The sequence below is a fragment of the Chlorocebus sabaeus genome, chromosome 21, assembly GCF_047675955.1.
Source record: "Chlorocebus sabaeus isolate Y175 chromosome 21, mChlSab1.0.hap1, whole genome shotgun sequence".
Classification (NCBI taxonomy): domain Eukaryota; kingdom Metazoa; phylum Chordata; class Mammalia; order Primates; family Cercopithecidae; genus Chlorocebus; species Chlorocebus sabaeus.
This window is the reverse complement of record NC_132924.1, coordinates 5,892,324-5,915,288: the sequence shown is the minus strand read 5'-3', so window position 1 is coordinate 5,915,288 and position 22,965 is coordinate 5,892,324. Positions and strand designations below refer to the sequence as shown.

The following is a 22,965-nucleotide window of genomic DNA, read 5'->3' as shown; positions in this document are numbered from 1 at the left end:
CTATGTTGCCCCAGCTGGTCTCAAACTCCTGGCCTCAGGCAATCCTCCTGCCTAGGCCTCCCGAAGTGTTGGGATTACAGGTGTGAGCCACTGTGCCCAGCTGAATATGTAATTAAAAAGCCCAAGTCTGAATATACATTGGTAAGGCAGGAATGGGTGGACATTAAATGGCCCAGTTAGAGGCAGGAACAGGATCCAATGGTGGGACATACTGAGGCCTAAATCAAAGTGTGAACGCAGGCATAGGATGACACTATACTAAACAATCAGGTCGACAGGAGTGGGTTATGGAAAGACAGTCTGGCCCAGGAACGCTTGCTCAGCTCAGAACCCAGGCAGGGATCCTCAGCACGTGCTGGGTTGGTCATATCTTCCCTTTATACCTGAGCCAGCCTGCAGAACCATAAGCTTGTTTATTATTATTATTATTATTATTATTATTTTTGTAGTGAGTCTCCCTCTGTCTCTCAGACTGGAATGCACTCTCAGTTCACTGCAACTTCTGCCTCAGCTGCTAGTTTATTCCTTTTTTCCTGGATCCTCTAAGTCTTCCTCTGGTGTTGTGTCCCTAGCCTTTGCCATATAACAAGCCACCCAAACATTAGTGCTTTAAAACAATTACACTTCTATGCATTGGGTGCAAGTTTACTTTACTGATTTTTCCTGGGCTCATTCATCTGGCTATAATTTTTTTTTCTTTTTAAAAATTGTGCTAGAATACAACATAAAATTTACCATCTGATAGGATTTGGATGTGTGTCTCCTCCAATTTCATGGTGAAATGTGATCCCCATTGTTGGAAGTGAGGTCTGGCAGGAGGTGTTTGGGTCATGTGGGTGGATCCCTTGTGAATGGCTTGGTGCCCTCCCCATGGTGATGAGAGAGTTCTCATTCTGTTAGTTCACACAAGAGCTGGGTGTTTCAAGGAGATGGCACCTCCTTGTCTCTCTCTCTCTTTCTCTCTCTCTTCCTCCCTCTCTCTCCATCCCTCTCCATGTGATGTGCCTGCCTGTTCTCTTTTCACCTTCTACCATGAGTAAGTTTCCTGAGGCCTCACCATAAGCCTAGCAGATGCTAGTGTCATGCATGTACAATCTGCATGTACAACCTGTAGAACCTTGAGCCAAATAAACCTCTTTTTTTTTTTTTTTTTTTGAAGACAAGGCCTGGCTCTATCACCCACGATAGAGTGCTGCAGTGCTGTGATTATAGATCACTGCAGCCTCAAACTCCCAGGTTCAAGCCATCCTCCCACCTCAGCCTCCCAGGTAGCTGGGACAACAGGCATGCACCACCACACCTGGCTAATATTTGTATTTTTTGAAGAGACAGGGTTTCACCATGTTGCCAGGCTGGTCTCAAACTCATGAGCTCAAGCAATCCTCCAGCCCCAGTCTCCCAAAGCACTGGGATTACAGGTGTGAGCCTCTTTTCTTTGTAAGTTACCGGCCTCAGGTATTCCTTTACAGCATGGCAAAACAGAGTAACTCACCCGTTCTTAAGTGTACATTTTGGTAGTATTAAATACACTTATAATGTACAACCTTTATTACCGCCCACTTCCATAATTCTTTTCATCTTTAGAAACTTAAATTTTATATACATTAAACAAGAATTCCCCATTTTCCTGTCTCCCCTGTCCCTGGAAATTGCCCATCAACTCTCTGTCTATATGATTGCGACTACTCTAAGTACCTCATATAAATGGAATTATACAGTATTTGCCTTTTAGGGGCTGGCTTATTTCACTTAGGATGATGTCCTTAAGTTTCATCCAGGTTATATAGCCTGTGTCAGAATTTTCCTTATTTTTAAAGCTGAATGGTATTTCATTGTGTTAAATGAACATTGTGTTTATTCATTCATGTGCAATGAATACTTGGGTTGTTTCCATGTATTAGCCATTGTAAATAATTCCACTCTGAATGTGGCTGCACAAGGATCTCTGAGTCCGTGCTTTCAATTCTTTTGGGTATATAACCAGAAGTAGAATTGTTGCATCATTTGGTAATTTTTTCTTTTTCTTTTTTTTTTTTTTTTGATGGAGTCTCTCTCTGTGGCCCAGGTTGGAGAGCAGTGGCGTGATCTCGGCTCACTGCAACCTCCGTCTCCCAGGTTCAAGCGATTCTCCTGCCTCAGCCTCCCGAGTAGCTGGGATCACAGGCACCTGCCACTACGCCCAGCTAATTTTTGTTTTTTTTTTTTTTTTTTTTTTGAGACAGAGTCTGGCTCTGTCGCCTGGGCTGGAGTGCAGTGGCCGGATCTCAGCTCACTGCAAGCTCCGCCTCCCAGGTTTATGCCATTCTCCTGCCTCAGCCTCCCGAGTAGCTGGGACTACAGGCGCCCGCCACCTCGCCCGGCTAGTTTTTTTTTTTGTATTTTTTAGTAGAGACGAGGTTTCACCGTGTTAGCCAGGATGGTCTCGATCTCCTGACCTCGTGATCCGCCCGTCTCGGCCTCCCAAAGTGCTGGGATTACAGGCTTGAGCCACCGCGCCCGGCCTAATTTTTGTATTTTTTAGTAGAGACAGGGTTTCACCATGTTGGCCAGGCTGGTCTTGAACTCCTGACCTCAGGTGATCCGCCCGCCTCAGCCTCTCAAAATGCTGGGATTACAGGCATGAGCCACCGTGCCTGGCCAATTGTACTTCTAATGTTTCGAGGAACCACCACACTGTTTTCCACAATGGCTGTACCGTGTTACATTCCTAACAATAGTTCACAAGGGCTTCAATATCTCACATGACTGTAATTTATGGGCATATCAATTGCACAAGAAGGTCCAAACTGGCCTTACTTAAAGGTCCAACAGTTAGTGCTGGCCATTAGCTGGGCACTTACAGTTCCTCAGTGGTGCTTGTGTCAGTCCTGGTATTCCAAGCAGATGCTAAGTCTGGATTTATTTGAGAAAACTCTAATAAGAGTGTAAGTAATTTATTAAGGAAAATTCTGCAAGAGAAAATGGGAAGGGAGCCAACAAAGTCCAGGAGAGTCATCAGACCTCAGTGCAAGTCTAGCACCAGTGGAGAAGGGAAAGATGGGAACACAGTGCAGGGCAAGACTTCACACGAGGTTCTGCAGAAGTTTCTGCAAAGCTAATGGGGAGCCCATGACAGGAGTGGCACATTTCCCAGGAGTGGGCTTGCCTGAGAATCCTGCCACGCTCAATCACTGCCTGGGAGCAGTCGGGAAAGCTTGGCCTCCATGGAAACATGGTGATTGGTAGATTTCTGAGCACAGCAGCTGGGTCAACTCATCCCCTGTGCTCCAACATCTGAGGAAGATAAGTGGGAAAAGGATTGCTATAAAGAACTGCACCTGCTTTGTAACTTCATCCCATTCACAGGAAGGCAGAACAGCTTCTCTTTACATGGAAATTATTGCAGTGTATTGCAGTAGGCCTCTGGCAGGGCCTACTTCAATAGTGATACTTCTTCCCTGGACCTCTGCTGCAGTCTCCAGCACCACTCAAGGTCTCTATTCAAATGCCATCCTCTGCATAGGTTGTTCCCTGATGACCCATTTAAAATCTGAAACACCTCTACCCCAGTCACATTTCTTGCCCTACTTCCCTGCCTTATTTCCTTCTATGGCGGGTGTTGCCTTCTATATATTATGATTCATGTTTGGCTCCTTCAGTAGAATATCAGTTCTACAACTGCAGGGGTTTGTCGGTTTTATTCCGTGTTATATCCTTAGCATTTACAAGTGGGATGGCCAAAGAATGTGCTCAGTGAAACAGACTTTTACTGAATAAAGAATAGTGGCTCATGTCTGTAATCCTAGCACTTTGAGGGACCAAAGCGTGAGGATCACTGGAGGCCAGAAGTTTGAGACCAGCCTGGGCAGCACAGCAAAACTCTATCTCTACAAAAATTTTTTTAAAAAAAATCTAAGCATGATGACAAATACCTGCTTGAGCCCAAGAGTTCCAGGCTGCAATGAGCTATGATCACACCAGTGCACTCCAGCTTGGGTGACAGAGTGAGACTTCATCACTAAAAAAGAAAAAACAGAAAAAGAATGAAAAAAGTCTTTGACTTATTATGCATTGTCTTGCAGACTCTATTCATCTATGTATCATCTATCTATCCATCCATCCATCCATCCATTTATGCATCTACATATCTGTATATCATCTATCCATTCATCCATCCATTTATGCATTCATCCATCCAACTATCCATCTAGCTACCTATTCATTCATCCGTCTATTCATTCATCCATCTATCCATCCATCCATTTATCCATCCATTTATCCACCGATCTAGCCATCCATCCATTTATATATAATCTTATACAATTTATATACAATTTAATCCATTTATATATAATCTTATACAATTTTTCTCTACTTTGTTGTTATCCTTCAATGACTAAGAGCTAGAACACTCACATAATGTGTATGGGGTCACTCAATTGTAAGTGTTGGACCTTGGATGGGAACCCACGCCTGTCTCCAAATCTACTATATTTCCCAGTAACATGCATGGCCTCATTACAGAGATACAGACAGAGAAAATGAGGAAGGAAGTGAGGGAGGAGGAAGGAAGTGACAACATCCACATATACCTAAACCCTGCTAAATTTAAGTAGAGTATTCCGAGTCCTGTAACTAGAAAACCATCTCGACTGTTTATATTGTTTTGTTTATCCACTGAAATGTCCAACACTTTAGCATAGCTTCAACAAAGTACTTTTAACGATGTGCCTCCATTATAAGGGCAGAGGGAGAATCTTCATGAATTTGAGTGATTTCTGCTTTGGAATCACACATCCAGATCCGGGTGGCTTCTCTGAGCTATAAATAGATGAAAGAACTGCAAGACTCTGCACTTGCTAGTCTACCTGAGGAGAAAGCTCCCCAGCAAATTGAAGCTCTTTAGAATCCTTCTAAAGAAAATGCAGGCAATGGGTTCTTCCAAACATGGAGTCCTGTAGCCCAGGTCTTACCTGAATCAGGTAAGAGGTGGGCAAGGAAGGAGTGATCTCCCCGTGCACCCTCGCAGCCCGCTTCAGGAGTGGGACTAGCACTCCTTGGTGGGTGTGGCTCGTGTGCGTGGGCCACAACAGTCCTGGGGGGCAGGATGAGGGAGTGGTGGGTCCAGGTGGGGCTGTTGGCCATGCCCCTGCTTGCTGCGTACCTGCACATCCCATCCCCTCAGCTCTCCCCTGCCCTTCACTCATGGAAGTCTTCAGGCAAGTTTTTCACTTACAAGGGACTGCATATCTTCTACCAAGACTCTGTGGGTGTGGTTGGAAGTCCAGAGATAGTTGTGCTTTTACACGGTTTTCCAACATCCAGCTACGATTGGTACAAGATTTGGGAAGGTCTGACCTTGAGGTTTCATCGGGTGATTGCCCTTGATTTCTTAGGCTTTGGCTTCAGTGACAAACCGAGACCACATCACTATTCCATATTTGAGCAGGCCAGCATCGTGGAAGCACTTTTGCGGCATCTGGGGCTCCAGAACCGCAGGATCAACCTTCTTTCTCATGACTATGGAGATACGGTTGCTCAGTAGCTTCTCTACAGGTACAAGCAGAATCGATCTGGTCGGCTTACCATAAAGAGTCTCTGTCTGTCAAATGGAGGTATCTTTCCTGAGACTCACCGTCCACTCCTTCTCCAAAAGCTACTCAAAGACGGAGGTGGGCTGTCACCCATCCTCACACAACTGATGAACTTCTTCGTGTTCTCTCGAGGTCTCACCCCAGTCTTTGGGCCGTATACTCGGCCCTCTGAGAGTGAACTGTGGGACATGTGGGCAGGGATCCGCAACAATGATGGGAACTTAGTCATTGACAGTCTCTTACGGTACATCAATCAGCGGAAGAAGTTCAGAAGGCACTGGGTGGGAGCTCTTGCCTCTGTAACTATCCCCATTCATTTTATCTGTGGGCCATTGGATCCTGTAAATCCCTAGCCAGAGTTTTTGGAGCTGTACAGGAAAACGCTGCCGCGGTCCACAGTGTCGATTCTGGATGACCACATTAGCCACTATCCACAGCTAGAGGATCCCATGGGCTTCTTGAATGCATATATGGGCTTCATCAACTCCTTCTGAGCTGGAAAGAGTAGCTTCCCTGTATTACCTCCCCTACTCCCTTATCTGTTGTGTATTCCACTTAGGAAGAAATGCCCAAGAGAGGTCCTGGCCATCAAACATTATTCTCTCACAAAGTCCACTACTCAAATTGGTGAACAGTGTATTGGAAGAAGCCAGCAGGATCTCTGACTAAGGTTGACATAATAGTCCACCTCCCATTACTTTGACATCTGATCAAATGTATCTTGGCTTTGTTTTTGTGTTATTAGGAAATTCTGATGAGCATTACTATTCACTGATGCAGAAAGACGTTCTTTTGCATAAAATACTTTTTAACACTTTGGATTTCTCTGAAATATTTAGAAGTGCTCATTTCTGGCCCAGCCCCAACAGGAATTCTATAGTAAGGAGGAGGCAAAGAGGGCCTCCTTCCCTCTCCTTTAATGACTTTATGGGCACATGCCTTTTAAAAGTTCTTTAAGCAACACAGAGCTGAGTCCTCTTTGTCATACCTTTGGATTTAGTTTCATCAGCTGTTTTTAGTTATAAACATTTTGTTAAAATAGATATTGGTTTAAGTAATATAGTATTCTAGGTATTTGATTTAAGACTATGATTTACCTATACATTATGTATATTTTATAAAGACACTAAACCAGCATACCCTTACTCTGCCAGAGTAGTGAAGCTAATTAAACATGTTTGATTTCTGAATAAATTGAACTAAATCCAAACTACTTCCTAAAATCACAGGACATTAAGGACCAATAGCATCTGTGCCAGATATTTACTGTTATTAGCTGGGAAGACCAATTCTAACAGCAAATAACAGTCTGAGACTCCTCATACCTCAGTGCTTAGAGGCATGTTTCTCCTGAGCTACTATAGAGGGGAAGGGATTGTTGTGTAGTCTAAGTCACCATGCTGAATGTACACTGATTCCTTTATGATGACTGCTTAACTCCCCATTGCCTGTCCCAGAGAGGCTTTCCAATGGAGCTCAGTAATTCCTCTACTTTACAGACAGGAAAGTTCCAGAAACTTTAAGAACAAACTCTGAAAGACCTATGAGCAAATGGTGCTGAATGCTTTTTTTTTTTTAAGCCATATTTCATTGTCTTAGTCAAAGCAGGATTAAGTGATTTTTTAAAATTCATTTTTTATTTTTATTTTTATTATTTATTTTTATTTTTTATTTTATTTTTTATTTTTTTTTTGGAGACGGAGTCTCGCTCTGTCGCCCAGGCTGGAGTGCAGTGGCTGGATCTCAGCTCACTGCAAGCTCTGCCTTCCGGCTTTACGCCATTCTCCTGCCTCAGCCTCCCGAGTAGCTGGGACTACAGGTGCCTGCCACCTCACCCGGCTAATTTTTTGTATTTTTTTAGTAGAGACGGGGTTTCACCGTGTTCACCAGGATGGTCTCGATCTCCTGACCTCGTGATCCGCCCGTCTTGGCCTCCCAAAGTGCTGGGATTACAGGCTTGAGCCACCGTGCCCGGCCTTAAAATTCATTTTTTAAAATTAGCAACTTCAAGTATAACAGCTTTGAAACTGGAATAAGTGTTTATTTTCTATTAATAAAAATGAATTGTGACCAAAAAAAAGAGAACATACATGATTAATGAGCCATGTAGAACACATGCCAGATTCCACATGCTTTCTAAGTGCGTTCTGCATAGAAGCAGGGATTGTTGGTATCCAAGATATAAGGGCCTCTGTACACAGGATTCCTCTTCTTGTTCCAGAAAAGGGAGGAGATGAAAAATGCATCTACGGCTAAAGAGGCCTGGAAAACAGAGGTTGCTTTGAGAGAAGTATGATGTAACTGTGAAAGGAAAATAAATCTGGGGGCCCCAAATCACTAAGCTAAAGGGAAAAGTCAAGCTGGAAACTGCTTAGGGCAAACCTGCCTCCCATTCTATCCAAAGTCAGTCCTCTGCTCACTGAGATAGAAGCATATCTGATTGCCTCATTTGAAACAAAGGCTCATCAGGAACTCAAAAAAAATCCAACCATTAGTCTCTTACCTACCTATGACCCAAAAGCCTCTCCCCACTTCGAGTCACCTGGCCTTTGCCTCCAGTCGTCCCACCTTTCTGGACTGAACTAATGTACATCTTACACATATTGATTGATGTCTCATGTCTCCCTAAAATGTGTGAAATCAAGCTGTACCCTGACCACCTTGGGCACATGTCGTCGGGACCTCCTGAGGCTGGGTCACGGGTGTGCACTCTCAACACTGGCAAAATCAACTTTCTCAATTAACTGAGACCTGCCTCACATTTTCAGGTTCACATAACCTTCCTGCAAAAGAATTTGAATGCCTCTAGTTTGACAGTTTTCATGTTTAGCGGCATAACTAACACTTCTCTTAGCACTATGAACAAGGAACTCCTTATTGAAAATAGAAAGCTAACTGAGATTCTGAAGGGCTTGTTTAGTTTACAGACAAAAGCAAATACCCCATCAACACAAGATTGACAGCACCTGAAGGCCCACTGTGTGCTGCTTTGAAATCCACCTCATCTCTAGGTGATAAAGCACGCTCTGAAGAGACTCTGCAAGACCAGCTTTTCTGTAAGTGGACTGTGGGTTATTTATAGTCACTCTGCACGTGTGCTAATGAGCCATGGCCGCCTGGCAGACATGATTTAACTTTCTATGTTTCTTGGTTTTCTCATCTGTAAAATTACAAGGTCGGACAAGTTTAATTCTAAGAACTGTTGAACTGATTGGGCATGGCGGCTCATGCCTGTAATCCCAGCACTTTGGGAGGCTGCAGATCATGAGGTCAGGAATTCAAGACCAACCTGACCAACATGGTGAAACCTCGTGTCTATTAAAAATACAAAAATTGGCCGGGCGTGGTGGCATGTGCCTGCAATCCCAGCTACTCGGGAGGCTGAGGCAGGAGAATCACTTGAACTCGGGAGACAGAGGTTGCAGTGAGCTGAGATTGCACCATTGCACTCCAGCCTGTGTGACAGAGCTAGACACTGTCTCAAAAAATAAATAGATAAATAAATAAAAACTAAGAACCGTTGAACTAAAACATTCCCTGCTCTCAGGACACTGTGGTTAAAATAATAAGTTATTTTGACTTCTTCGTAACCCTGACTGTCCTTCTTCCCCATTGATTCTCAACAGAGATTTTCTGCCTGCTCTAACTTACCCAAAACATTAGCGCAGCTGATGATCTGACACCCTGAACAATGACTAAACAGTGACTGAGAAAAGGCCACTTGCTAAATGTATGTAGGTAAGTGTTCTAACCTCTCTAGGTCTCAATGCTAGTGTATGGAAGACATACTTGATAGCAATAACTTAAGCCTGAAAATAACACTATGGTCTAAGGAAATGTGTGTTCAAAGTTCCAAGCTAAGGAATCCAGAAGTGGCCAACCTGAAGATTCACTCCTTATCTGTGAAGGACATCAGAAGCCCTGGCCCATCCCCTTGAAATGCAGGCTCTACAGGGGCTTGAGGACCTTTGTTTTGGGTTACATACAGGTTGCTAGGTGGGGGTTGCCAAGTGAAAAAACGTTATAACCTGCATACATTTTTTTAAAAGGTAGGGAGTCTCCTGTCCAGCCTGCCACTCCTGGACTGCACCATTTGTAAGTCCTCAATAAACCCTTTTGTCACAGGACTCTTTGGGTGCCGCTTCACCAGCTGGAAACCTCTGTGGCTGGCAGCACCTCTGCCTGAGCTTTGCTTATGACCACTGGGTTGGCTCTGCTCACTCAGCCCAGCAGGCTGTGCTGAGCTGGCTGTGCTCGGCTCTCAATACCGGCCCAGATCCCACACTTGCTGTGAGTGAGCCAGGTGCAGAGTGGCGAGGGGTGTGTGAGCGAGCAAGCATGGGGCACAGCCATGGCACAGCCAAGTGCACCGCCTGCTAAGGTGGGGTGGGCAGCTCCAGGCACCAGCACAGGCATAAGCTCTGTACAAGGCTGTGGCTGGACCAGATGTGCCTCAAGTGGCTTCCGCCTTGGGTGCTGGCATCTGGATAAGGGGAACATGTTGGTGCCTGAAAATTCAGAGACACCAGCAACCACAGAGGCCTAAGTGCATGTTACACCATATCACAGCTCTGGATCAGGGAGTCCCAAGACCTGGGCCCCCAGAAGTTTTACCACTCTTCCCTTGTAGTCCAGCAAATGAGTGTGTCACCACCCACTTCTTGGCTGGCCAGCCAGGAACTTGCTACAGCCCTTTTCGCTCCTGCCATTTAGCAAGCTCTGGGTTCTTGTCCCATGACCAAGAATCAGGTTATGTGGACAACCGGAGAGAGCAAGGTGGAGAAGAGTTTTATTGAGCAACATAACAGCTCTCAACATGAGAGGGGAACCCGAAGTGTAGCCCCTTCCCCAAGGCAGGTAGTCCCAGTGTGTGGCTGAGTCTGGGGTTTTATGGGCTCAGAATGGGGGAGTGCGTGCTGATTGATCCATGGGTGGGCCTGGAAAAAGCATCATTTGATTGTCTAAAAAGGCATAGAGGAAGTTCTCACTCCAGCCCTGGGCTGTAATAGCTAGGTTTTCGGGCTTTGAGCTGTCTTTGGCTTGAAGGTCAGACTTCACCAGGGACCTGCCTCTGGCTGCCTAGGAATTTGTCTTCCTCCTGCCACTGACATTATGTCACCTTCACTGGCTCCGGGTCTCCTCTTTGGCTTCTGGGACATGCTGCCATCTCTACTGGAGTCAACAAGGGTCCGGCGCAATAGCTGGAAATTTGCAGAAGAAAAGAAAAGTTGCTCAAGGATGGGTGATGAAACAAATAACGAGGATGAAGCTAACAAATAGCATTCTATTTCTCAAGATTATAACAGCCCAAGATTATTGAAAGGAAATCACATTTGGAGTTGTCTCTCTGGGCTAGTTTGCTGGCAGATCTGCATGGTGGACCACACTGTCACCTGTCTTTTGTGTCCTTCAGCATGATGAACTCTGCTGTACACGTCCTGGTGCTGGATCCGCTATTACCAACAAGCTAATTGAGTTTGCTGGCCTTGAAAAGGCATCCCTGTAGGTAATGTGATGATGTAATGCTGTGTTCCTGCCCTCTGGATTTCCTCCTGCCATTATGGAGGCCTTATTTATAAGAATGGAAACAAAATCAAAAACAAAAAAAACAGGATCGCCTTTTGATGTGACTTAAACAAGGCTGGAACAGAGCCTGAGGCTTAGCTTTCCACATGCCCCTGAGATGCCAGGACTCAAGTGAAGCAGGAAAATCCCAGAAAGCAGGTGGGGGTCCATGAGAGTCTGGTGGACACAGGTCTGAGAAGGACAGGAACACAGGTGCAGGGAGGATGCCTGGAAGAAGGGTGAGCAAATGGCAAATGCTGGATGCACAAGCACCACTTACGAACAGAAGGAGGATGGAGCTAGGTCAAATAATCCAGCAGACACTGAGATGAGTTTGGAGGGAAGGCAGGACCCCTCTGAAGTCTAAGGAAAAAGAGCATGACAGACTGCCCAGGGCAGGTGGTATGCCCAACACAGGACAAGCTGGAGACAGACGGGGAAGTCCATCTGGGCTGTGCAAGGGAAAGCTAGAAACTATCACAGCTGGTCATCACTGGAAATTCAGTGAGCCCCTCTGTGCCAGAGGTGGGGCTGTGGAAAGCCAGGCAAGTCACCTGCCCTCATGGAACTAACCTTCTAGTGCTGTAAATCAACCGATAGGGCGTGAAGACAGACACACAGACCAGTGGAATAGAATCAAGTCCAGAAATAAACCCTTGTATATGTAGTCAAATGACTTAGAACCAAAAGCATTCAGTGCTGAAAGGACTCTTTTTTTTTTTTTTTTTTTTTTACTTTTTTGAGATGGAGTCTCACTCTGTCACCTCGGCTGAAGTGCAATGGCATGATCTGGACTCACTGCAACCTCCGCCTCCTGAGTTCAAGTGATTCTCCTGCCTCCACCTCCCAAGTAGCTGGGGTTACAGGTGCCCACCACAATGCCCGGCTGTTTTTTGTATTTTTGGTAGAGACGGGGTTTCGCAATGTTGGCCGCTGGTCTTGAGCTCGCGCTGGTCTTGAGCTCCTGATCTCAGGTGATCTGCCTGGCTTGGCCTCCTAAAGTACTGGGATTACATGCTTGAGCCACTGGACCAGTCCTTGAGCTATACAACTTTCTGAAAGCTGCTCAATTGTAAATTTAGGTGCTCAATTGCTATAAATTTAGGTCCCTTAATCAGTCTGCCTTTTTTTTTTTTTTTTTTTTTGAGACAGGGTTTTACTTTGTCACACAGGCTGAAGTATAATGGTGCGATCATGGCTTTCCACAGCCTGAAACTTCAGGGCTCCAAGGATTCTCCTGCCTTAGCCTCCTGAGTAGCTGTGGCTACAGGTGTGCACCACCACACCTGGCTATTTTTTTTTAATCTTTTGTAGAGGGGTTTTGCTATGCTGCCCAGGCTAGTCTCAAACTGCTGGCCTCAAGTGATCCTCCCAACTTGGCCTCCCAAAGTGCTGGGATTACTGGTATGAGCCACTGCACCTTGCTACTAAGGCTGCTTGAAGCGGAACAGAGACAATGAAATAAAGTGGTTATTACCTGGCAGACACAGTGCATCCGAGAAGATAGTCATGTTACTTCAGTCTCTTTTGTCAAAAAGCTTTCTGATAAAAGTCAAAATGAATTATGAATTTTCATCATGAATCCTCTCCTTCTTTCTACCGGTGTAGTGAACAGAGCCTCTAAAGTTGCCCTTGGGGTATCTCTTATCATACCGTTTTGCTCTTCAGCATTCCCACCATAATTTACTTTTTGTGTTGCCTTTCATTTAGAGCTTCGCCCAGGGCAATGACTGCCTCCTAGCAAACACTTCATGTCCTCAGCAGCACAATGAAGTTAGAAAAAAATGCAAAAATACTTCCTGAGTGAGTAAATGACGATGTTTTTTGTAATGCAATGCACACACAGACACACACCACTTCCAATGAAGGGAATCATTAAAATATTTTTAACCCCTTTCACATCAATATTGTCCATGTTAACTGAATCGCTACTTGGCAAAATGAAAATATATATATATCATTAAATTGGGCTGTGAGAGCTGAGCATAAACACGTTGCAGAAGAAAAGTCCTGGTTTGTGATGACAGGTGAAAGGAAATAGTGCTTGCCTCCTAATGGAAGAGAAATTTCCCAGGAAGGGAAAGAATAAAAGCAACCTGAAACAAAAGCAACAAGAATCAATTTCATTCTGAAAGGAACACAGTGAAACAATGTTGCTAAATGAGACACCATTTCCGACAAAGATCTTCTCTGTTCTCCAAGAACATTTATTGTGCTGTGCTTACCAAGAAGTATGTGTTTTCTTCCGAAAAAGAGACAATGTACTTTATTTTATGCTGGTACCTCTCTTTGTCTCTTCTCCCCACTTGCTGCAATTTAAGCTGTCTATTGTAGTGCTCTATCTCTAATCAGCCCTAAATATCTGAAAAGTCCTGAGTTTGCAAGAATTAAAAAAAAAAAAATAGGGCCTCAGGTTTGACAGCAATAGATCCTACTGTCCCCTCGGGATGACATTCCCGCACCGTGAAGACCACAGATCCTCCAGTAACAAACAGTAGCTCCTGTTTGCCTCATGTCTTTGTGTAGAGGTCACAATACCTGCAAGGGAAAGAGCATTGCTGGGAGAGCGTGGGCTACTTTTACGAAACACAGCAGGGGCAGCTTCATGTTAGAGGCAACATTTGGGTGAGAGGGAAGGTAGAGATACAGTCCTTGAACTCAAGGATGTCACAATGGAAAGCAAAGTTTACGATGGAAAAATGACCCTTTACACTTAACCCCAAATTGCTATAAGCTACTTTCTTTATTTTTGGAGACAGGGTTTCACTGTGTTGCCCAGGCTGAAGTGTGTGCAATGGCGTGATCATAGCTCACTGAAGTCTCAAACTCCTGGGCTCAAGTGATCCTCCTGCCTCAGCCTCTGAGCAGCTGGTATGTAGGTGTGTGCCACCAGGCCCAGCTAATTTTGTAAATATTTATTTTTTGTAGAGATGTTTCCCTGGCTGGTCTGGAACTCCTGGCCTCAAGTGATCCTCTCTTCTCGGCCTCTTGAAGTGCTGGGATTACAGGCGTGAGCCACCATGCCCAACTGCTATTCAGCTACGTTCAAGCACTATGCCCTTGCCTCCTTAAACCTCGGTTTCCTCATCTCTAAAATGGGATAACAGTAACATCAGCTGCAAAGGATTGCTGTAGGGAGGAAATCATATCATACACGCAAGGCTAGTATCACTGTGGTAAGAGCTGGAGAAATACCACTTCTTGTTATTATTTGTATAGTGAGCTTTTTATACCTTAGCATTCCTTGGTGTAGTGAGTGATTAATACCGTCTTATTTTTAATGAATGAACAATTAGAACCCAATTAAGCAAAGAGAATTGCATTACTTTTCTGATTAAAAGCCTGATACCCAAAGGATGAAATTTGAACTCTGTCGCGTGGCTTTCCATCTGGCGCCACGCTCACCCACTGGCCTCTTCCCTGTCAGTGCAAGCTCTGCTGAGCCGCCTGAAATTACACACACTCACTGAACATTCACCGCATTTGAACTTGACTTGTGCCTGTGGGTCCGAACATAGCATGTGCTCAGTCCTTTCCTCTATGACCAACAAATGGCAGATGGGAGTGGGTCGGAGAATTCCTATGTGATCTTCAATGCCCAACCCAGATGCCCCTTTCCCTGTGAAGCCATCCCTTGGCACCCTCCTCCGGGTTCACACCATATTTGATGCCAGTGCTTCTCAAATTGTGGTCCCTGGACCAGAAGCAGCAGCATCATCTGGGCACATATTAGGCCGGTATCACTGTAATAGAGGCTGGAGAAATACCACTTGTTGTTGTTGTTATTATTATAGTGAGCTTTTTGTACCTTAACATGTGTTAGAAATGCAAATTACTTGGCTCCATCGTGGACACTTTGAACCAGAAACTCTGGGGCTGGGACTCAGCAACCTGCACTTTAAGGAGCCTTTCCCATGATTCTGATGCACACTCACATTAGAGAACCATAGCTCGAGGCAAACTTCCACTTTACCGTACCTCCTGCACTTTCAAAATCACGTGCTTAAACATATGACTCTGTCCTACAAGAGTTAGCTTTTAGCCAACTTCTTTTACCTTCCTGTGTCCTAATTTTCTTCATCTTTTAAAAGTAGGAATGATCATTTTACCTTACAGGAATGCTTAAAATTAGCATTAATAAATATAAACTGTGATCTATAATATCTCGAACACTAGTGTCCTCCAGATCCCTCCACCCTCACCTCTCAACTGTTTATTCATGATTGCCTAGTGTAATGGTCTGCATCTAAAACTGCCCATTGCTTTGCCAAAGAGACCCACCCAAGAAGTATAATTCCAGGTGGAGAGTCTGCTAGGCTTTGGGAACTGAGAGATCTATCGCAAACATCAACAAAAATGACTGAACTATTACAAATGAGTGAACCATGAGTAAACTCTTCAGCATGAGGTAGAGATGGCAGGAAAGGGAAGAAAGATTTATGGCTAGCTCCTAGAGAGGATGAATCAAGCCAGGGTCAAGAAAGGATAAGTTAGAGGGATGGATATAGAACTTTGCAATCAACTTACTGTGATCGTGCCTTTGGGGTGGCTGCGTTGTATGTGAGTTTTCCCTCCATTGCTAAATGAGTATGCATAAAGATCCCAGAAATTGCACCATTTTGCCCATAAGCCTGGTTCTATACACATGGAAGGGCCTGCATGATGGATAACTGAAGGAGGCATGGTGGCCACAGTGACGTCACCTATGTGGCTCACGTACCAGATAAAAATGTGTCACAGGCTCCATGCAGGTTTCCTGGCTGGAAGAGTTCTACAGATTTGGTGAACACATACTAAATGTTTTAGGAGTCAGGCAGGGCTTGTAGTCATCAGGGAAGACTTCCCAGAAGTGAGCCATGGGTTTAAAGAGATCTGGGGTTCAGATTGGCAGACAGCGTTCAATGAACATTTCAGCCAAGGGAATAGCTGAGCACCCCCCACTAAGCGCTCTCATAAAACACCATTTGTTTATCTCATAGCACTTTTCACAATTTGTAATTATTGTTCATTTATTTAGGGTTGGTTTCATCCTTCTCCTATACATGCTAGTTGGGCAAGGGCCACATCCAACCTTTTTTTAAAAATTATTTTATCCTGAGCATCTTAGAACTGGACCTAGTATGGGGTAGGTTCTCAATATATGTTTTTAATGTTCATCTCAATGAACACTGTTTAAATGAATGAATGAGTCAGGCCAGCTGACCAGGTAAGGCAGTGCCTAGTTCCAGAAGACTCTGACATCTTTGCTGGAAAATCTGCTCTTAATATCATAGTCAGTAGACAATTGTGAGCTCCTGGAAAACAAAAATTATTGGCCGGGCATAGTGGCTCATGCCTATAATCCCAGCACTTTGGGAGGCTGAGGCAGGTGGATCACTTGAGGTCAGGAGTTCAAGACCAGCCTGTCCAACAGGGTGAAACCTTGTCTCTACTGGAAAATACAAAAATTAGCCAGGAATGGTGGTGGGCGCCTGGAATCCCAGCTATTCGGTAGGCTGAGGCAGCAGAATCTCTTGAACCCAGGAGGGAGAGGTTGCAGTGAGCTGGGGTTGTGCCACTGCACTCTAGCCTGGGCAACAGAGTAAGACAATGTCTCAAACAAACAAACAAACAAACAAACCAAGATTTCCCAATAATCATTAATTCAGTGAATTTATTCAGTAGTAGACTGTGCCAGACACCATACAAAGTTTAATCATAGAGCACCCCTACATTAAAGGAGACCAGACTCTGAATGTGGGCAGGGATTGGCTGTGTACATGAACAGCAATAACACAGAACAGGAAGGATGCCTGCTGCATGGGAGAGGTAGGAGTTCAATGTGGAGAGATGGAAGGACAGAGAGCTTCAAGTCTGTCTAGAGACAGCTTGTTGATGTGGAGCTGTGGAGACCGGGAGAGAGCAGGTGGTTGAGTTTGGCTACATCCTCTTTGCCTCCCCCACAATGTTTAGCATACTGCATTGCACACTGCTGGCATTTAATGACAGTAATGTCTGTTGCATTATTACTTACTTCCTTGATCAAGGACGTGACAGAAGGCAACTGTGAATATTTTAAATGCAACTTTATCCAAACTGGAATTTGTTTTTTTTCACCAACCAAATTAACATTCAATTTATAACAGGTCCTAAAGGTTCATCCATCAAAGGGGGATAGAAAGGATGATTTGTGTGTGTGGAGTATTGAGTCATTTATCATTGCCTGAGAATTTGTAAGAGTTATGCAAGTAGGCAAAGACGGCCCATGTATGGCTCACATTGTGTCAAGGGCTTCATCCTAAAAGCAGCCTTTGGACAGTTTTAAAACTGGGGCATTTGGTCAGAACCTGCGTTTTAGGAAGATCACCTGTATGGTTTTCTTTGTTTTGTTTTCGAGATGGAGTCTCACTCTGTCACCCAGCCTGGAGTACAGTGGCACAATCTTGACTCACTACAACCTCCACCTCCCAAGTTCAAGCGTTTCTTCTGCCTCAGTCTCCTGAGTAGCTGGGATTATGGGTGTGCGCCAACATGCCTGGCTAATTTTTTGTATTTTTAGTAGAGATAGTGTTTCACCATATTGGCCAGGCTGGTCCTAAACACGTGACCTCGTGATCCACCCGCCTCAGCCTCCCAAAGTGCTGGGATCACAAGCATGAGCCACCATGCCCGGCCTCACTTGCAAGGTTTTTGAGGGATGGGTTGGTGGTAGGAATGGCTAGTCTTCCTCCCTGCTCCAATAGTAACTACACTTCTCCCCTCTCTCATTGCAAGCCTCTCATGGAATAGGATTGTAATTATTGGCTCATGTGTCCTTCCTCCCACCAGAGAGAAGGGCAAGTTTTTGAGGTCATGGAGTGGGGCCTTATTCTTAGCAATCTCTCAGTATTGTATTAGCTAGCAAATTGTCAGGAGGGAAAACAAATGACAAACAATTTCAGTAATTCTGGCAATAAATGAGGCTAGCCTGAGCTAAGGTAACATTTGTAAAACACGGAGGGCAGGCACAGTGGCTCACGCCTGTAATCCCAGCACTTTGGGAGGCCATGGTGGGAGGCTCATGAGGTCAGGAGATGGAGACCATCCTGGCCAACATGGTGAATCCTTGTCTCCACTAAAATTACAAAAATTAGCTGGGCATGGTGGCACGTGCCTGTAATCCCAGTTACTCGGGAGGCTGAGGCAGGAGAATTGCTTGAAACAGGGAGTCAAAAGTTGCAGTGAGCTGAGATCATGCCACAGCACTCCAGCCTGGCGACAGAACAAGACTCTGTCTCAAAAAAATGAATGGAGTGTGGGCATCAGATGTCTGCTACGCTTTAGCTGGAAGATATACAGGACTTTGTCACAGACGGTGGGGGTGAAGGAGGAGGAGTCAGGGATTTGAATGACTTAGGTAGAGAACGATGGGTGGCTCTTTGGGACAGGGCACAGAGGAGGAGAAACACATTTAGAGAAGCATAGCACAGGTTCAGTTTGGGGCATGTTGTATTTAACAAACCAATGGATCTTTGAAGCAGAGATGTCTAAAATGGGTTGGATTTGCATGTATAAGGTTCAGAAACAAAGTTGAGCTAAGGAATTTGATGACTCCAAAAATCAATAGAGTGATAAAGACAGAGAAAGACATGAAGTCAGTCACCTGCTGTACAATATTTGGTATTATCTAATTTTTGCCAACTGGGCCATTATAAGACAGCATCTCAATGCTGTTCTACTTTTCATTTATGTATTTATCTATATTCTTTTTTGCCTACCAGAGCTCCTTCTTCCACGAATTGCCTGAAATATCTTTGGCCTATTTTTCTATTTTTTTCCTGTCCTTTTTGTCATTGGAGGATTTCTTTGTATACTCTAGAAATTATTCCCTTGACTGTTTTAGGCCCTGGGAATATCTTCCCACACCCTGCAGTCTATTTAATTTGTATTTGCAGTTTCTAGCTTATGCCAGGGGAAGTAATGCATTAACTGAGCCCCAGAAATACAGTGGAAGAAGCACATTTCAGAGTAAGGTAAGGTTGGAGAGTAGACATATTGATTGAAGAGTGTAGGAATTTGACAGGCAAAGCCAAATATGTACCAACTGATGGGAATGGCATGTTTTTACGGGCTGTAATGTGGTTTGGATGTGTTCCCACCCAAATCTCATGTCAATTGTAATTCCTCGTGTTGGGTGTGGGGCATGGTAGGAGGTGATTGAGTCATGGGGGTGGATTTCTCATGAATGGTTTAACACTAAACTTGGTGCTGTTCTCATGATCATGAGTTATCTCGAGATCTGGTGGTTTAAAAGTGTGTAGCACCGCCCCCACCCTCCTCCCCCGCTCTTGCTCCTTCTCCAGCCATGTGAAGTGCCTGCGTCCCCCTTTGCTTCCCACCATTATTGAAAGCTCCCTCAAACCTTCCCAAAAGCAGATTCCTCCATGCTTCCTATACCTCCTGCAGAACCAGGAGCTCTTCTTTATAAATTACCCAGTCTCAGGTATTTCTTTATAGCAAAGCGAGAATGGCCTAACACAGGGCACAGTTACAGAAAAGCCCAGGTGTGGGGTGTGAGAGGGTGGAGAGCCGTAGGGAGGAAGAGTGAGCACGAATGAGATGTTCATGTTGACAGAAAGCCAGGGGAGAGGGATGGGGGAGCTTGAACCAGTCTATAAAGAGCAGCAGATGTCAGTCTAAACATCTGGGGGTGGTGGAAGTTAAGCAGAGGAGAGACCTGGCCAGAGATTTCCTTTAGTAAGCTTAGCCTGGAAGTGGCATGGAAGGCGCTCAGAACAGGGGAGACTAGAATTGGCATGCCAATTTAGGGAACCTGGCAACAGGGTAGGGTGGTGAGTTTTATGTGTCAACCTGGTTAGGCTGTGGTACCCACTTATGGAATTAAACACTAATCTAGGTGTTTCTGCGAAGGTGTCTTGTGGATGTGATTAACAGCTCCAATCCGTTGACTACTTCTTATTTTTGAGATGGAGTCTTGCTCTGTCGCCCAGGCTGGAGTGCAGTGGCATGATCTCGGCTCACTGCAACCTCCGCCTCCCAGGTTCAAGCGATTCTCCTGCCCCAGGTGATCCGCCCGCCTCAGTCTCCCAAAGTGCTGGGATTACAGGTGTGAGCCACCACACCTGAACAATCCATAGACTTTAAAGTAGCTTTAAGTGAAGGGGGCTTAAGTCAAGTCCGTGAAATGGGTGGATTCCTCTTCCCACCCATGGATTCTTCTTTCAGTTGAAGGCCTGAAGAGTAAAACTGAGGGCCAGGCGCAGTAGCTCACACCTATAATCCCAGCACTTTGGGAGGCCAAAGCAGGCAGATCACCAGAGGTCAGGAGTTCAAGACCAGCCTGGCCAACATGGCGAAACACCATCTCTACTAAAAATACAAAAATTAGCTGGGCGTGGTGGCGGGCACCTGTAATCCCAGCTACTCAGGAGGCTGAGACAAAAGAATCACTTGAACCAGGGAGGTGGAGGTTGCAGTAAGCTGAGATCGTGTCATTGTACTCCAGCCCAGGCAACAAGAGTGAAACTCCATCTCTGAGGTTTTCTGGAGAAGAACATACTCTACCTCAAGACTGTGACAGACTAATTCTGCCCCCGTTTCCAGCCTGCCCTTATACATTTTGGACTTACCAGTCCCTACAATCATATAAGCCTATTTCTTCAACTCTCTTTCTCTCTCTCTCATAACACTCATCCCTAGGGGAGAGAGAAAAGATAAATAAATCCTATCAGTTCTTTCTCTGGAGAACTGATTGACACAGGAGGTAGGTTATTGGCCTTTGAAGCTTTCTGTTGTTGCACGCCATCAACTGAAAATTAAATTTTAAAAGACATACACAATTCAATATATGTATATTTTTATTTAGAAATTATTTACATGTACCCAAGTACTAATATGTTGTATATATTACAAAACAGGAAAATAGAAGAATTTTAAAGAATGAACTACGGGTCGGGCATGGTGGCTCACGCCTGTAACCCCAACACTTTGGGAGGCTGAGGCGGGCTGGTCTCAAACTCCTGACCTCTTGATCTGCCTGCCTTGACCTCCCAAAGTGCTGGGATTACAGGCATGAACCACCATGCCCGGCCTCACCTGCATAGTTTTTGAGGGATGGGTTGGTGGTAGAATTGACTAGTCTTCCTTCATGATCCCATAGTAACTATGCTTCTCCCCTCTCTCATTGCAAGCCTCTCATGGGATAGGATTGTAATTATTTGCTCATGTGTTCTTCCCTCCCATCAGAGAGAAGGGTAAGTTTTTTGAGGTCATGGAGTGGGCCTTATACTTAGAAATCTCTCAGTAGTATATTAGCTAGCAAAATTGTCAGGAGGGAAAACAAATGACAAACAATTTCAGTGATTCAGGCAAGAAATGAGGCTGACCTGAGGCAAGGTAACATTTGTGAAAAATGGAAGCCAGGCACAGTGGCTCACTCCTGTAATCCCAGCACTTGGGGAGACCATGGCGGGAGGATCACGAGGTCAGGAGATCGAGACCATCCTGGCCAACATGGTGAAACCCTGTCTCTACTAAAACTACAAAAATTAGCTGGGCGTGGTGGCATGTGCCTATAATCCCAGCTACTCGGGAGGCTGAGGCAGGAGAACTGCTTGAACCAGAGAGTTGAAGGTTACAGTGAGCCGAGACTGAGTCACAGCACTCCGCATGGTGACACAGCGAGACTCTGTCTCAAAAAAAAAAAAAAAAGGAATGGAACGTGGAGAACAGTTGTCTCAAAATATACGGGACTTTGACACAGACAGTGGGGTGATAAAGGAGAAGGAGGAGTCAGGGATTTGAATGACTTAGGTAGAGAATGATGGGTGGCTCTTTGGGACAGGGCACAGAGGAGGAGAAACACATTTTGAGAAGCTGAGGCAGGAGGATCACTTGAGTCCAGGAGATTGAGACTGCAGTGAGCGATAGTTGTGCCACTGCACTCCAGCCTGGGCAACAGAGCAAGACTCAGTCTCAAAAAAAAAAAAAAAAAAAAGAATTATCAAGATACTCAATTGTGGATACCATCTCAGGCCAGTCAGGATGGAATTATTAAAAAGAAACAACAGATGCCGGTGAGGCTGTGGAGAAATAGCAATGCTTTTACACTGTTGATGGGAATGTAAATTAGTTCAACCATTGTGGAAGATAGTGTGGCGATTCCTCAAAGACCTAGAACCAGAAATACCATTTGATCCAGCAATCCCATTACTGGGTATATTCCCAAAGAAACAGAAATCATTCTATTATAAAGATACATGCACACGTATGTTCATTGCAGCACTCTTCACAATAGCAAAGACATGGAATCAACCCAAATGCCCATCAATGATAGACTGGATAAAGAAAAAGTGGTACATATGCACCACGGAATACTACACAGCCATAAAAAGGAATGAGATCATGTCCTTTGCAGAGATATGGATGGAGCTAAGCCATTATCCTCAGCAAGGAACAGAAAACCAAACACCACATTTCTCACTTTTATGTGGGAGCTGAACAATGAGAACACATGGACACAGGGAGGGGAACACCACACACTGGGGCCTGTTGGTGGGGCAGGGGAGGGAGAGCACCAGGATAGACAGCTAATGCATGCGGGGCTTAATACCTGTAGTTCCATAGGTGCAGCAAACCACCATGGCACATATTTAACCTGCATGTTCTGCACATGTATCCCAGAACGTTAAATAAAATTAAATAAAAAAAAAAAAAGAAAAAAAAAGATGCTCAGTTGTGGAATGACCTGGTTCTTAACAACATGCAATCCAGAGCAAAGCCTTGCTTCCTTGTGCTATTTTCCAAAGCATACAACACCAGCATGAATCCTAAATACATCCTTACTGAG

The 22,965-nt window shown here is 44.8% G+C and overlaps 1 protein-coding gene and 1 pseudogene across 1 annotated transcript in view; one reads left to right on the top strand and one right to left on the bottom strand.

Annotated features, from left to right (window-relative positions):
- Positions 1–4,942: 4,942 nt before the first annotated feature.
- On the top strand, positions 4,943–6,486 carry LOC119620649 (mesoderm-specific transcript homolog protein pseudogene; annotated as a pseudogene).
- Positions 6,487–10,340: 3,854 nt separating this feature from the next.
- Positions 10,341–22,965, bottom strand: part of LOC140708559 (beta-glucuronidase-like) — a 33,452-nt gene continuing 20,827 nt past the window's right edge. Inside the window, exon 4 of the mRNA XM_073008825.1 lies at positions 10,341–10,774. The gene's annotated coding sequence lies outside the window, so the exon portion shown is untranslated. The remainder of the gene's footprint in view (positions 10,775–22,965) is intronic.